This window comes from Macaca mulatta, chromosome 11 (assembly GCF_049350105.2).
Source record: "Macaca mulatta isolate MMU2019108-1 chromosome 11, T2T-MMU8v2.0, whole genome shotgun sequence".
In the NCBI taxonomy this organism is placed as follows: Eukaryota; Metazoa; Chordata; class Mammalia; order Primates; family Cercopithecidae; genus Macaca; species Macaca mulatta.
The window spans coordinates 121,031,519-121,045,829 of NC_133416.1; the positions used below are offsets into that span (position 1 = coordinate 121,031,519).

Genomic DNA, 14,311 nt, shown 5'->3' on the forward strand with positions numbered 1-14,311 from the left:
ACACTGGAATACACTCACCCCAGCCCAGCACTTTAATCAGCCTAGCCTCTCTTTGTTTTACATATTATGAATTGTTTAGGAAAACAGGTTCTCCTGCTTAAAACAGCACACACACACATACACACACCAGTTGTAAAACTTCTAGCACTGGGGTCTGAGCAAGGCTGTGGTTAGCAGACTAAGCTGGTGTACTCCTACTGTGTGACCTTGGATGAGTGACTTTGCCTCTCTGGGTCCCAGTTTCACCATCTATAAAATGGGAATAATAATAGCATGGAGGGCTCTTGTGAGGAGTAACTTAGGTAAAGTCTATAATGTGAGGAGTAACTTAGGTAAAGTCTATAAAACAGACAGCAGTGCCTGACATACCGTAAAGATTGCCCCCAAATAGTAGCTGTTGTTGTTACTAATTAGCTGTGAACATGACTTTGCATTGAATGGATTAGAGGGAGTGTGTCCTTATTCAGGGACTAGAAGCAACTATGACCTCCCTCTTTCCCAACCCCTGCTGTCACTTTGGGGTCAGAGATGGGCCTCACAGGGTTAGTGAAACCTCTGAAATTATGCGCATGCACACCCCTTTTGCATCCACTAAAAACGGTTTTCTTCCCAGGCAAAGATCTTTCTCTTTCATCAGATACTCAAAGTGGTCATTAACCCAAGAGAGTTAAGAACCCCTGAGCCTTAACACAGGCTCTCTGCTTCCTGCAAAGATCTGCTTTTCTACTAAGGAGAAGCCAGAGTTTGAATCTCTAAGCAGTGTTCTAAGGACTCTTCATGGCCCCAGAAATCCTTCCAGGGAACCTGGGGGGCTTTTCCATTTCTCACCTCATATTTTTGTACAACTAGATTTTCTTCATATGCCTCAAGCAAAACAACAGGTTGCAAAAGAGGGTTTAAGAATCCAGGTGTTGCCAGGAGCGGTGGCTCATGCCTGTAACCCCAACACTTTGGGAGGCTGAGACAGGTGGATCACTTCAGCTTAGGAGTTCAAGACCAGCCTGGGCAACACGGTGAGAACTTGTCTCTACCAAAAATACAAAAAACTAGCCAGGTGTGGTGGCATGTGGTCCCAGCTACTCAGAAAACTGTAGTGGGAGGATCACTTGAGCCTGGGGGCGGAGGTTGCAGTGAGTGAGCTGAGATCATGCCACTGCACTCCAAACTGGGTGACAGACAGAGTGAGATCCTGTCTCAAAAAAGAAAGAAAGAAAGAAAGAGAATCCAGGTGTTTTCTGTTCAGCCAGACATTTGCAAAAATGTAGAACAATGCCACTCCGTAACCTCCACCTCCTGGGTTCAAGCAATTCTCCTGCCTCAGCCTCCCGAGTAGCTGGGATTATAGGTGCCCACCACCACATCTGGCTAATTTTTTGTATTTTTAGTAGAGATGGGGTTTCACCATGTTGGCCAGTCTGGTCTCAAACTCCTAACCTCAGCTAATTTGCCTGTTTCAGCCTCCCAAAGTGCTGGGATTACAGCTGTGAGCCACTGTGCCTTGTCTTTCTCATTAAATTTTTATTTTTACAACATGATTAGCTTTCTATAAAATATGTAATGTTAATATATAATGACTTTATAATTATTATTTTAAAATAAGCCTTTTAAATGTCTCAGTTTTAATTTCTAAAACACTAAATATGGATACACATAGCTTACATAAATAAAAGCTCTTTGAAATCCTCAATATTTTATGAGTGTAAAAGTATCCTGAAACCCCAAAAGTCTGAGAACTTTTGTTCTTTGGAAACCTACCTGGTTGTGATAGAAGGAGCTGTGACACATCCAGCTCTAACCCAGGGCTTTGGCTATGGGGCATTCTGGGAGATGTGGTAGTTGAGGCAGGCTAGTGGCAGGAAAAAGGGGTGATTAAGGATCAGGCCAGCTGAACAGTAGCCAGAAACAGCCACCCTTAAGGGTCATAAAATCAGCAATGGATGTGTAATAATATGGAGAAAATAGTGTTTTGTCGAATTCCTCTCAGGAGAGTCTTGTATGAGGCTGTTACAGGGATAAGTAGTGAGGTCCCCAAGAGGCTTTCTCAAGTAACAGTGTTGATTGCTAAACTGCCTTGTAAGGACTGTGTATCTCATAACTAACTGCAAGGCCATTCATTTTCCTCTAACAGAAGGCAAGAGGTTATGCAAGTTTGGGGCCAGAACGGAATTGCTGCAGTTCCTGGAGGAGAGGCTGAACTTTGCCACCAGAGGGCACTCTTTCTTGCCATCTCCTCTAAAAGCTCTCTGCCGCCCCTTAAAACAGTGCAGAGCAAATACCTTTACTGGCTTTTACTTGGAGGGGCAGCAAGTTATTGGTTATACTGGGCAGAAAATGTGGGCTGATTGTAAAGAAGGAGCAAATGGAGAAGCAGGTGAAATCAGCAAAGAGGCAAATCAGGACTCCTGGGCAGGAAAGGGCTCCCTTATTCATCAAGAGTGAGTTTGTGGCTCACTCTGTAAGACTCAGGACCCAAGGTGAAAACATGAACTCTCCCGTTAGGAAATTATGCTTACTGAGAAACATCCTCGGGGGCCACAAGGAAGGTGAAAATCCCAAATCTGCTGGGGAAGGAGGCTGGCAATAGGAAAGGAGGTTCCTTGGCCAACCATCATTTAATATGGAATGCTTTATCTTTAAGAAATAGATTCAAAGAATTCAAACTCAAGGCTGACTCACAAAGAAACTGGCTGTCTTTGCAGGTTGGAGGTGAATAATCAGGATATCTGTCTGCCTTGTTAAAGAGGCTAAAATTCTTCTCCTTCCCTTCTGTCCCTAGTTTTCCCTCAGCAAGTCATGCATTTTCTGCCCAACTGAGGAAATTTTGAATGCTCTTGAAAAGGTTCTAGAATGCAGCTGTGAAGCCAGAGGTATTTCTTTCACAGATAAGCTCCAGGGCAGTTAACCACAAGAGGGGCAAGTCATGCCAGGCTCTGCCAGTGGGAAGGACAGAGGTTTGGGGATTGGGGGAGCTGTGGATGACTCTCAACTCTCAAATCTTACTTCTACAACATCCCAGAACATTCCTGTTGTATGGTCTTGGTTCTGTCACTGAATCTCCAACAGCCAGGGTTCTGGGAGGAATGAAATTGTAATTGAGGGAGGTTTAAAGGAACAAATATGTGGATGAGGTTAAGAGACATCAGAACGGGGAATGAAGCTACTTGGGACTGGTGGCAGTGAGGAGCCATTACACCTTGTCCCTATAAGGTAAGGTGAGGCAGAAGCTACTGGTGGTACCCAGGGAGCTCATGCTTTCTTAATAGGATCAATTTCACCCCCCAAAAGGGGCAAAAATTGATTATTGGGAGGTGAAACAGATCTTACTCTGTTTGTAGGAAGCACAAATATACATACAGCACATAAACAGGAACAGTATATCTGCAGTATTGTAATTTCATGGGGAGGATTAGTGATTAGAAAAAAGTCTAGAAAGTCTTCTTAGGGGGATGATCATTTTTTAAAAGGTTGGCTGAGTACAGTGGCTCACACCTGTAATCCCAGCACTTTGGGAGTCTGAGGCAGGCACATCGCTTGAGCCCAAGAGTTTGAGACCAGCTGGGAAACATAGAGAAACCTCCATCTCTGCAAAAAATAGAAAAATTAGCTCGGTGTGATGCCGCATGCCTGTGGTCCCAGCTACTCAGGAGGCTGAGGTGGGAGGATCACCTGAGCCCAGGAGGTCAAGGCTGCAGTGAGCTGTGATTGCGCCACTATACTCCAGCCTGGGCAACAGAATAAGACTCTGTCAAAGAAAGAAAGAAAAGAAAGAAAGAAAGAAAGAAAGAAAGAAAGAAAGAAAGAAAGAAAGAAAGAAAGAAAGAAAGAAAGAAAGAAAGAAAGAAAGAAAGAAAGAGAGAGAGAGAGAGAGAGAGGGAGGGAGGGAGAGAGGGAGGGAGGGAGGGAGGGAGGGAGGGAAGGAAGGAAGGAAGGAAGGAAGGAAGGAAGGAAGGAAGGAAAGAGCGTGCATGAGAGAGAGAAGTAAAGAAGGAAAGAAAGAAAGAGAGAGAAAGAAAGAAGAGAGAAAGAAGAAAGAAAGGAAAGAAAGAAAAAGAAAGGAAAGAAAAGAAAGAAAGAAAGAAGAAGAAGGAAGGAAGGGAGAAAGAAGGAAAGAAAGAAAGAGAAAGAGAAAGAAAGAGGAAAGAGAGAGAGAAATAAGGAAAGAAAGAAATACAGAAAGAGAGAGAGAAAGAAAGAAAAGGAAAGAAAGAAAGGAAGGAAGGAAAAGAAGGAAGAAAAGAAGGCCAAGAAACACTGCTGCCCCTGCTGGAGAGAACTGCTGGTTAGGAGCTATGACCTCTGGCACAAGACATGACCAACTCATGGTGCTCCCACAACAGGGCATCAGGGGCATTAATACCCCAACCTCTTTCTCCCCCTGACCTCCCATCTTCTGCCACTGCTTCCTATTGGCCAAACACAACCAGAAGCCTGAAAGGGGATCTATGGATGCAGCCCACATGGGCTCTGCCACCAGGCACAGAGCAAGGTAGAGAATAGTAAAGGGTGGATCAAAGGCGGCAAACAGATGATGTCCACATCTGAGCCTGGACATCTGAGTTAATTTCCACCACTTACAAGCTGAGCGACTTTGGGCAAGATCTATTAGGTTCCCTGGTCAGCTCCACTTCCCAGTTCTCTGTCAGAAACTATATCTCTCTCTCTATCGGAGAAATTGGGTTAGAGCTGGGTAGTTTGAAATAAACTAATGCAGTCTCGATATTTGGGAAGCTTGTGGTTTAACAGGGAGATAGACTCACAGAAAGGACAACTACCCTGCAGAGAAGTAAATCAAGGGATGTACAAAGGTCACAAGAGGTGAGGAGGAGGCAGAGAAGAGGAAGGGGATCCCAGTTGGGCTGGGCCCTGAGAGATGGGTAGTGCCCTTCATACCACTGAGGCTGAGCTGCCTCTGTGCCTCCATTTATGCTGTTCCATCCCAGGATGTTTCTCCTTCCTCTCTCTAACTGCTTAGGTTTGATCCATCAGAGGCTTTTCTTCCCTGATATGAGGTCTATGCCACCTTCTTTCTGGTGATTTCTGGGCGCTAAAGACAATCCTGTTGCTAAGTAATTTCTGCTGTCTTGCTTCCTCTAACAGACAGCAAACGCCTGGAGGGAGAGAGGGCAGGGCTGCTCTTCAGATAGAAGGCCTGGGGCCAGGGCTAGTTTAGAAGCTCAGGGCTCCGTAAGTACTTGTGGATTGGCTCATTAGAGTAGCAGTTCTCAACCAAGGTTGAGAACTTTGCCCTTCAAAATTATCCGGGAAACGAAAACGTCACCAATGTCCCAGATAAATTATTCCAAAATCTCTAGGGATAGAATCAAGGCCTGGATGTTTTTCGTTTGTTTGTTTTTAAGACAGGGTCTCACTCTGTCACCCAGGATGGAGTTCAGTGGCGTCATCATGGCTCACTGCAGCCTCGACTTCCTGGGTTCCAGCTATCCTCCCATCTCAGCCTCCTGAGTACTGGGACTACAGGAACAGGCCACCCATGCCCAGCTAATTTTTAAACTTTTTTGGAGAGACAGGGTTTTGCCATGTTGCCCAGGCTGGTCTTGAACTCCTGTCCTCAAGAGGCTGCCAGCCTCTCAAAGTGCTGGGATTACAGGTGTGAGTCACCACACCAGGCCAGACATGAATGTTTTTCAGAAACTCCCTAGGTGATCTGGATATTTATCTAGGTCTGGTCTGAATCATATGATATGCTTTATAACTACTATCTACATGTGTACATTTCTACCCTTCCTATGTTTTTGAAACTGAGGTATAAATTAGATAATATGCACATGTTGATGAATTTTGACCTATGTATACACTGTGTACCTATCACCCAGATTAAAATATAGAACGTTTCTCTTCTCCAAAGGCCATTGCTATCTTGTTACCACCTTCAGTTTTGCACGTTCTTGAACTTCAGGCCAGTGCTGCTGTGGATGTCAGTGGTTTCTTTTTCACAGCTGAACTGTATTCTGTTGTGTGGATATACCACAATTTATTTATCCATCCTCTGTTGACAGACATTTGGGTTGTTTCCAGTCTTTCACTATTGCAAATAATGCTGCTATGGACATTTGTATATAGATCCTTTGTCTATATTCTTATTGTAATGACATTTTATTCCTTTCTCCTTTCATGTTGCACTCCAAGTCCAATTTTCCTTTTTTTTTTTTTTTCCACATCTGCAACATATTTATTTTTCAAAGGAATGGATTTTGAGAGAAAATAACATGGGGCAGAGATATGGAATAGAAAATAAATACAAGGCCAGGTGCAGTGCTCACGCCTGTAATCCCAGCACTCTGGGAGCCCAAGTCAGGCAAATCACTTGAGGCCAGGAGTTCGAGACCAGCCTGGGCAACATGGGGAAACCCCGTCTCCACTAAAAATGCAAAAATTAGCTGAGTATGATGGCATGTGCCTGTAATCCCAGCTACTCAGGAGGCTGAAGTAGGAGAATCACTTGAACCCAGGGAGGCAGAGATTGCAGAGAGCTGAGATCGTGCCACTGCACACTCCAGACTGGGTGTGTTTTTTTCAAAAAAAGAAAAGAAAAGAAAAGAAAAGAAATACAAATGTAGGTGGTTTTGCTAATTGTTTTATAACCATAACAAACTAGTTCAGTGACTGCCTTGTGTAAAACACAATGAGGGTTCCAAGATCAAGGCTAAAAATTTCAGTCTCTGGTTTTTGGGACTTAGGGTACAGTCCTTGATTTTGGATGGATCACTGGGTGTGTGGCACCGTCCATGCTTTTAACCAGATTTGAATAGAAGAGTGGTCACTTGGCCAAGGTGGAAGCAGATGAAGCATTTGGTTTCACGTGTCACATAATTCCTGAAGTTCCTCCCCACGATGCAAGTCACGTGGGATTGGGCTTCTTGTCAAATTCCTTCTTGATATGAGCTGGAATGTCCTTCTGTGTATTCTATTTCTCTAGCGCCCGAGTAGTGCACTCCACCAACTCCTATTGCATCTCTTCCAAGATGTCAGCATTTTTTATCAAAGCCTTTCGGTTGCACATGGTTACCTAGGGAGCAAGCAACCCTCCTACCTCGGCCTCCCAAAGTGCTGTGATTACAGGCATGAGCCACCGTGCTCAGCCATGTCTGGAGGTATCTAGGTGCAGAACAACCATGTCATGGTTGAAATGCCACTGGAAGCACATTCCCTAGAGGCAAATGTGGCATGCAGAATATTCTATATTATTTCTGGGACAGCTACCTTGACATCCATCTTTTATGATAACCCTATGGTCTTAGATGATTCCAGCACATGGGGCAGTATGTGCAGAGTAGGTAGGTATTTCTTCAACAAATGTTTGTTGGTATATTAGTCCATTCTCACACTGCTAATAAAGACATACCTGAGACTGGGTAATTTACAAAGGAAAGAGGTTTAATTGACTCTCAGTTCAGTTTGGCTGGGAAGGCCTCAGCAAACTTATAATCATGGCAGAAGGGGAAGCAAACACGTCCTTCCTCACATGGCGGTGGGGAGAAGAAGATTGAGTGCCTAGTGAAGGGGGAAACCCCTTATAAAACCATCAGATCTTGTGAGAACTAACTCAATATCATGAGAACAGGTAGGGGAAATGGCCCCCATGATTTAATTATCTCTACCTGGTCCCTCCCACAACACATGGGGATTATGGGAACTAAAATTCAAGATTAAATTCGGGTGGGGTCAAAGCCAAACTATATCAGTTGGTTACAAGTCAATATGCCACACACTTAGGCAGAGAGCTGCGTATTTAGCATTTACACTGTACAGTGGATGCCTTCTCCTTGGGCATGATGGTTTCTCTTGGTCCAACTGGACCTTAACACTTGCTGGCATTAGATTAAGTGGATAGGATGGGGACTGCCCTGATGCCAGATTCTTAGAAACAAGACTCACAGTTTCATCTCATCCCATGTCATTTGTGCTCTCAGCCTTCCATGATTTTGAGACGTTAACTCTATGCTATCTAGAACTTGTGGCCATCCGTATGATTTATATTTCATTGCAGACTTTTACTTTACAAGAATTTACATGGGCCTTGAGAGAACACAAAAAGCAAATAACCGTTCTTTTTTTTGTTTGTTTTCTAACATTGTATAATGAATCTGCACATCCCATAACTTTTTTTTCCTATTCCACAAAAAGTTTATTGTCACAATATGCCTCAAATCCTGGAAGCCCAGGGGATAGCAGAGCTCATGTGGAAAGATGTTCTACTTTCCACTGTTGTTCATTTTCCATCATCTTCAGCCCTTCCCCATTCAGGCTCAATGTCTGATTGGCTAGAACTCTGTCTTGGACACCCCCTAGCTGCCATCAGGGCTGAGAAGTCAAGTGGAAGGCAGCACTGGTGAAGGGGATTGGAAGCAGTCTTTCTCCAATGGTGCTATCTGTCCACCAAACTTGCTTTTGGGTGAAATGAGGGTCACACATAAAATAAGGATTCATGCCTATCTTGATTCATTTCATCTTAGCCCTTCCCCCAAAATATGGAACTTGAAGCAGAGATATTTAAGTAAGTAATAGATTGATTTTACCATCAGAGATGGCTATTTCAAGCATGGTGTCCATCTTAGAGTCTTAAGGCTGCTACTTTTGAATTCAGACTCACTCATATTGTTATTACCCCATCCATAGCCCCAAACCCTTACTCCATGGATCAACTCAAGAATGCATTTGAGAGCAAGTAACAGAAAAGCCAACTATGCCTTAAACAGATGGGAGCCATTCTTCTTATATAATGAAGAGTCTGGAGGGAGGTGACTGGTGTGCATTAAATAGCTTGTTTGTCTTTGTGATTCTTTTGGTGGTTGTTGTTGTTTGAGACAGAGTCTCGCTCTGTTGCCCAGGCTGGAGTGCAGTGGCACGATCTTGGCTCACTGCAACCTCTGCCTCCCAGGTTCAAGTGATTCTCAAGCCTCAGCTTCCAGAGTAGCTGGGACTACAGATGTGCACCACCATGCCCTGCTAATTTTTGTATTTTTAACCATGGTGGACATGGCTAGAACTCTGTCTTGGACAACCCCTAGCTGCCATCAGGGCTGAGAAATCAAGTGGAAGGCAGCACTGGTGAAGGGGATTGGAAATAACCGGTTATCCCACAGTGTCTGCCGCGTCCTGTTTTCACTCCATCTCCTGCACCTCACTGTTGTGTCATTTAACCTTCCAGTTTCAATGAACAGTTGCTTCTATGAGGCTGAATGTCTCTCTAGTTCATTCACACATGGATTGTGTTCCGGAAACCTGGGCCAACTTTACATCCTCAAACACAAAGTCTCCCCGCTTCTGGACCTTTGAACTTTCTTTTCCCTCCACCCAAGCACTGCTGGCCCCAGCTGCATTCTCAGCAAACATCGGTGGTATCTTCTTAGCCTTCAAGTCTTGGCTGAAATGTCACCTCCTCAGGGTGACCTTCCCGGGCCACTGCAACCTGAAATCAGCCCTTTCTGTACCCCTCATCCCTGCCTGAAATGACCAATGTTTTTGTTCCTGGCTTGTTATCTGTTTTCCCAGGAGACCTCAGAAGAACTTTCTCTCCTACCATAGTATGCCCACGTGCAAAAAACTGTAAAGATATTGATGAATGTTTGTTGAATGAATGTGTGAATACGTGAAAGGGAGGAGGGAAAAATTCCAATAGCCTCCCAACTGTTCGTATATATTGTCAAGTGGGGACCATGGCCCAAATAAGTCCAGAACTTTAAGTGGTTACCACAACACTTGTTAGGAGAAAAATGCATGTACATGGAAACACACACACACACACGCCAAAATAAGGCAATAAAATAAGAAGAAAAAAGCAGAGGAATATTGAGGTGTGGGAAAGAAGTAGAGGCAAATTTTGTTGCCAGCTTTTTGCTTCATTATTCCATCTTAAGGAGTACCAGGCTGAAGGCAGGCGGCCTCACCGAACAGATAACGGAATTTGTCATTTGCAGTGGCCGTGTTATTTTTAGGTCCAAATGCATTTCTTTCAACAAGGACTCCATGTTGCTAGCTGCCAGCTCATGCAAATCGGGCCTCCATATGGAGGGACCGGGCTCTATTTTACATGTAATGCACATGTGCACCTTTGTTTGAAATAGGTTAGCTTGAAAACAGCCCTGTTCCACCCAACTACAGGGTTCTCAGTGCATGTGTGAAGTGGGTCCTTCACTGTGGCAACCTCCCACCTGGATGCCCCCTTTTTAAGAGGTCATCTGCACGCCAAGATCATTCCCAGTACACTTCAGCCCTCCAAGACCAGGGACTGTGTCTCTCATCTTTGCCACTCTTGTGCTCAGCACCTAGTGGATCTTATTAAGTGCTCATAGCATTAATATCTGAACCCCACCTTGTTCTGATCTTTCAGAAGCCTCTGCACCTTCCACATGGAGTTCATTCAATTCATTCTTGTCTTCTGAACCCCACACGCCGTTTTAAGCTCTTTCACCACAGGGCCTGCATCTCTGCCCCTCAGCGCCAAGCCCCATGCCTGGTTAATCACAGACCTTTGCAAATGGCAATTCCAGAGATGACGCCCAGCTTTCAAAATGCTGAGTGCCAATTCCCTGCTTCTGTGAACTCTGAACAAAGAGAAGTGTTGCTTTTTGGCAAAGGAGGTTGTCAGGAAGCTTGGAGAAAGAAGTCTCTCTCTGGCCTGCAACCTCCCTGAATCTTCCTTTGCTCCATCTTCTGCTTCTGGAATATTCTGGATTTGGAGAACATCAGTTACACATGAAGGGAGACATGAGAGAATGAAGTGGGTGGAGAGACAAGCAGAAATCTGTCTCTGCAAAGGCACTGTCTAGAGTCTCCCCGAACCCTTGGGGCAAACCTCGCAGACCTTCCTTTATCTCCATCCTTCCTGGACAATCTCAGCAGCCGAGACCTCCTCCTCTCCATGCACAGGGCCCAGCCCCTCCTTCTCCCATTGCTGGACTCCATCCAGCCAGCTATGTTTGCTTCTGTGGAAATTTCCCCCACCCAAATTCTCTGGCCCCAACCATCCTGGCCACGAAGGGAGAGTGAGCTCCGTGTAGAACCAACTGAGCCTGCTGTGCAGAAGACAGACCTTGCCTGCTTTGCAGGAGGGCAGAACCGACCTCCTCGCAGCACCGGGTGGCCTCAGGTGCCCGTTGCCAGGGAGCAAACGGTCGGGACCTCAGTGGTATTCTCCCTCTCACTCAAGGACAGGAGGGTGACCATCTGGGCCTCGGCCAGAGTTCCACGGAGGAAGCCCCAGCCTTTTCTCTCCAGCAATGATGCCGTTATCAAAACCAGGAGAGGGAATTTGAATAAAAAGGAGAGGGGAGAGAGAGTCACTGCCCCCCACTGCGGTTTCCAGGCGACACGTCGTCTGTTGTGGTCGCTGTCATACAAACCCTTTTCCCGTAAGACGGCGGGTCCCACGGGGAGAAGGGGTGAAGAGGAATATTTTATCAGCCGTGTACATATGTAACCAGAAAGGGGGCTGAAAAGCGAAACCTCGTTTCCCTGAATAGGGGGAAGGAGGGAGGGGGTGGGGACGCTGGCGGAGGTGGCAGAAGGGACTTATCTCTAGGAGGTCAACAGCGGGAACATGCGGTGACTGATTTCCACCCTCCGTCTTGTCAATGCAGGGAGCGTCTGCACAGACGGCTGTTTGGGGCACAAAGTTTAAAAGACATCTTGTTTTTGTATTTAGATATAAGAACCCAATATACATATCAGAGGTAAAAGAAAAAAGAATAATAAATATTCTAAAACCATGCCGGAACGGGGTGGTTGAGTCTTTAGAGAATGGAACGTGAATTTCTCATACATGGGCTACTTTTCACTCATGGTTTGAAGATTACTTTGCTCCTTTGGGGAAGAAACCCTAAGCACTGGGAGGCCTGCCTTCCTCTGTGTTGAAGTCTCAAGTTCATTCTACAACATGGGGCAGTGTGGCACTGGGCTGGAGAAAGCCCAGCTTCCCCGTCCAGATGTGAGAAGCCTGGAGGCCTGGTCAGCACTGAATGTCCAAGTATGCAGGGAAGAAGAGACGATTTCATCTCTGCTCCACAAAAGGCAGCCATCTCACCCCTCCCCCACTGAGCACCATCCTCGGAGGACCTTAGCAATGAGTTAAAAGAAAACAATTGTGATGAAACACTAGCTTTGCCCGAGAGTTTAGTGCAAATGCAACCAACCTTGCAGACAGTCACCAGCCCGCTTGCCTGGGGAAAGTGACCACTCACAAGGTACTTCGTGAAGGAAGCTGGTTTGTTTATGCCGCTTTGTTTATTGTGCTGGTTGGGGAAGTCTAGCAGGAGAAGGTGAACCCACGCGTTTCTCTGGGAGGCATTTTTCTGGTGACTGGTCTGTAAGTCCATTTCCAAAGAACACGGCATGAAAATGATCAGATGTGAAGACAGCCATCCTGCAACTGCTCTACCCAAACACTCGGGTGGGGCGCCTGTTACTACTGGCTCATTCAAAAGTTTGGGAGGTTAGGAAATAAAAAAGTTAAGCAAAGAGGAATGGAGACAGAATGAGAGGGAGAGAAGAGGAGAAAGAGAGAGAGAGAGAGGTGAGAAACGCAAGAACCCATCTGGACCATGCATCACATTGAAATTGCCCCGCATTAAAAATTCACCAGCCAGTGAATTTTCAAGGGATTTGTAGTAATTAGATGACAAAATGCTGGCAAATCTCAGGCTTGCCAAAGATGTTACTCAGGGGTCAAAGACTCGACACTTTCGGCTGGGTAATTTGTAAGTGTCAATCACTCGCAGCCATCAGAGAGGATGCAGCGATCTAACGGCTGCATTCTAACTAAGTCAGGCGAGCCCGCAGCCGGCCGGCTGCCAGCAAGCCCCCAGACCCGGCGGCCTGCCACTCTCTGCCCCGCTCCCGGCTCGGGCACAGACAGCGGCTGTGGCCTCGCTAGGGACTCAGAGCCAGGCGGGCCAGCCCAAGTTTCCAACTTCTAGTTTGATTTGATCCCTCTTTTTTCTTTTTTGAAAGCTGCGGAGGCTTGCCAGGAGTTGAACTTCCCACCTTCGTGGAGGACAGAGTTCCCTGTTGTGCTGGTGCCATCAAAGGGTGACATGGGGCTCTCTGCTTTTGTGCAGGGTGGCCATTTCAGTGTCAAGGAAACTAGGTTCTCCTGCTTCGAGTTGCGTGATACTCAGACGTCAGTCTTCTGATCTGTGAAGTGGGGAAAAGATGACTTACCTTGAAGGGTGGTGATGACTAAGGAGGGAGCCCGCGGTGCTGCCTACAAACTCATTCACTCCCTATCCATGTGCCTTTGTCCAAGCGTCGTTCTGGGCACTGGGGACTCAACAGAGACCAAGATAACACACCCCCACCCTCATGGAACATTCTAGTTGGGGAGCGAGGAGAAGCAATAAACAAATAAATATGAAGTATGTCAGAGGATGATAAGTGCTAGGAAGAAAATCAAATGAGTTGGGGACAGAGCATGTCGGGGGCGGTGCTTTACACAGGATGGAAGGGAAGGCCTCTCCAATGAGGCCACATCTGAGCAGAGACCTGGAGAAAAGAAGGGGACAGAGCATAAGGCACTGCAAGGTGGCCCTAGTGGCTGAAGTGGAGCAGACAATTCTAATCGCAATGAGAATTATTACCATGAGGCTGGAGACCACTGGGCAAAGGCAGCAGGGATACGGTGGGGGCTCGGCTCCAGCAGCCTTTGACACTTTGAGGCTCCAAGAAGCTGGACTCGTGTTGCCCAGCCTGACGGCCCCCGGTAACCCCTATTCCAGAGCCCTACGAGGGCAGAGAAAGCACCCCGAGATGCCCACGCGTGGTGCCTGACCCTGCCTGTAGGCCAGGGCTGACACTGGCGGGAGGGTCTCATTCCAGCTGCTGGCACTGATTGAAAGTGAGCTGCAAAGGGGACCAGTGAGCCTGAGGGTAAATTGATGCTGTCACAGCTGCAGCCAGCTGGGACTGCCTGGACCCCAGGCCAGAAACTGTTTGCAAGATGATGGCCCTGTTTTCTCCCTCGCTGCTCCGGCCCATCCAGGTATCTTCTGGAAAGAACACTGACTTCAGAGTCAGACAGACGGGGGTGGGGAGTGGGGGTGGATGGGCCTGAAGCCTGAGTCCTGAGTCTGTCGTTTCTGAGCTGTGTGACCCTGGGCAAGTCACCACACCTCTCTGAGCCTCAGTTGCTGCACCTGAAAAATAGGCATAAGAGCCTCCCTCACACGGTTATGGGCTGGCATTGTGAATGAGCATCTGGGGGAGGGCAGATTCTCAAAAGTAGCACTTCCAACTCCCCTATAACTAAAGACGATCACACCCCGGCTATCACAATCAGAGCAAGAATTCTGCAGCC

At 46.6% G+C, this 14,311-nt stretch overlaps 1 pseudogene; it reads right to left on the reverse strand.

The window, feature by feature from the left end:
• Positions 1-6,752: 6,752 nt before the first annotated feature.
• Positions 6,753-7,021, reverse strand: LOC114671078 (dynein light chain 1, cytoplasmic pseudogene; annotated as a pseudogene).
• Between the last annotated feature and the right edge of the window lie 7,290 nt (positions 7,022-14,311).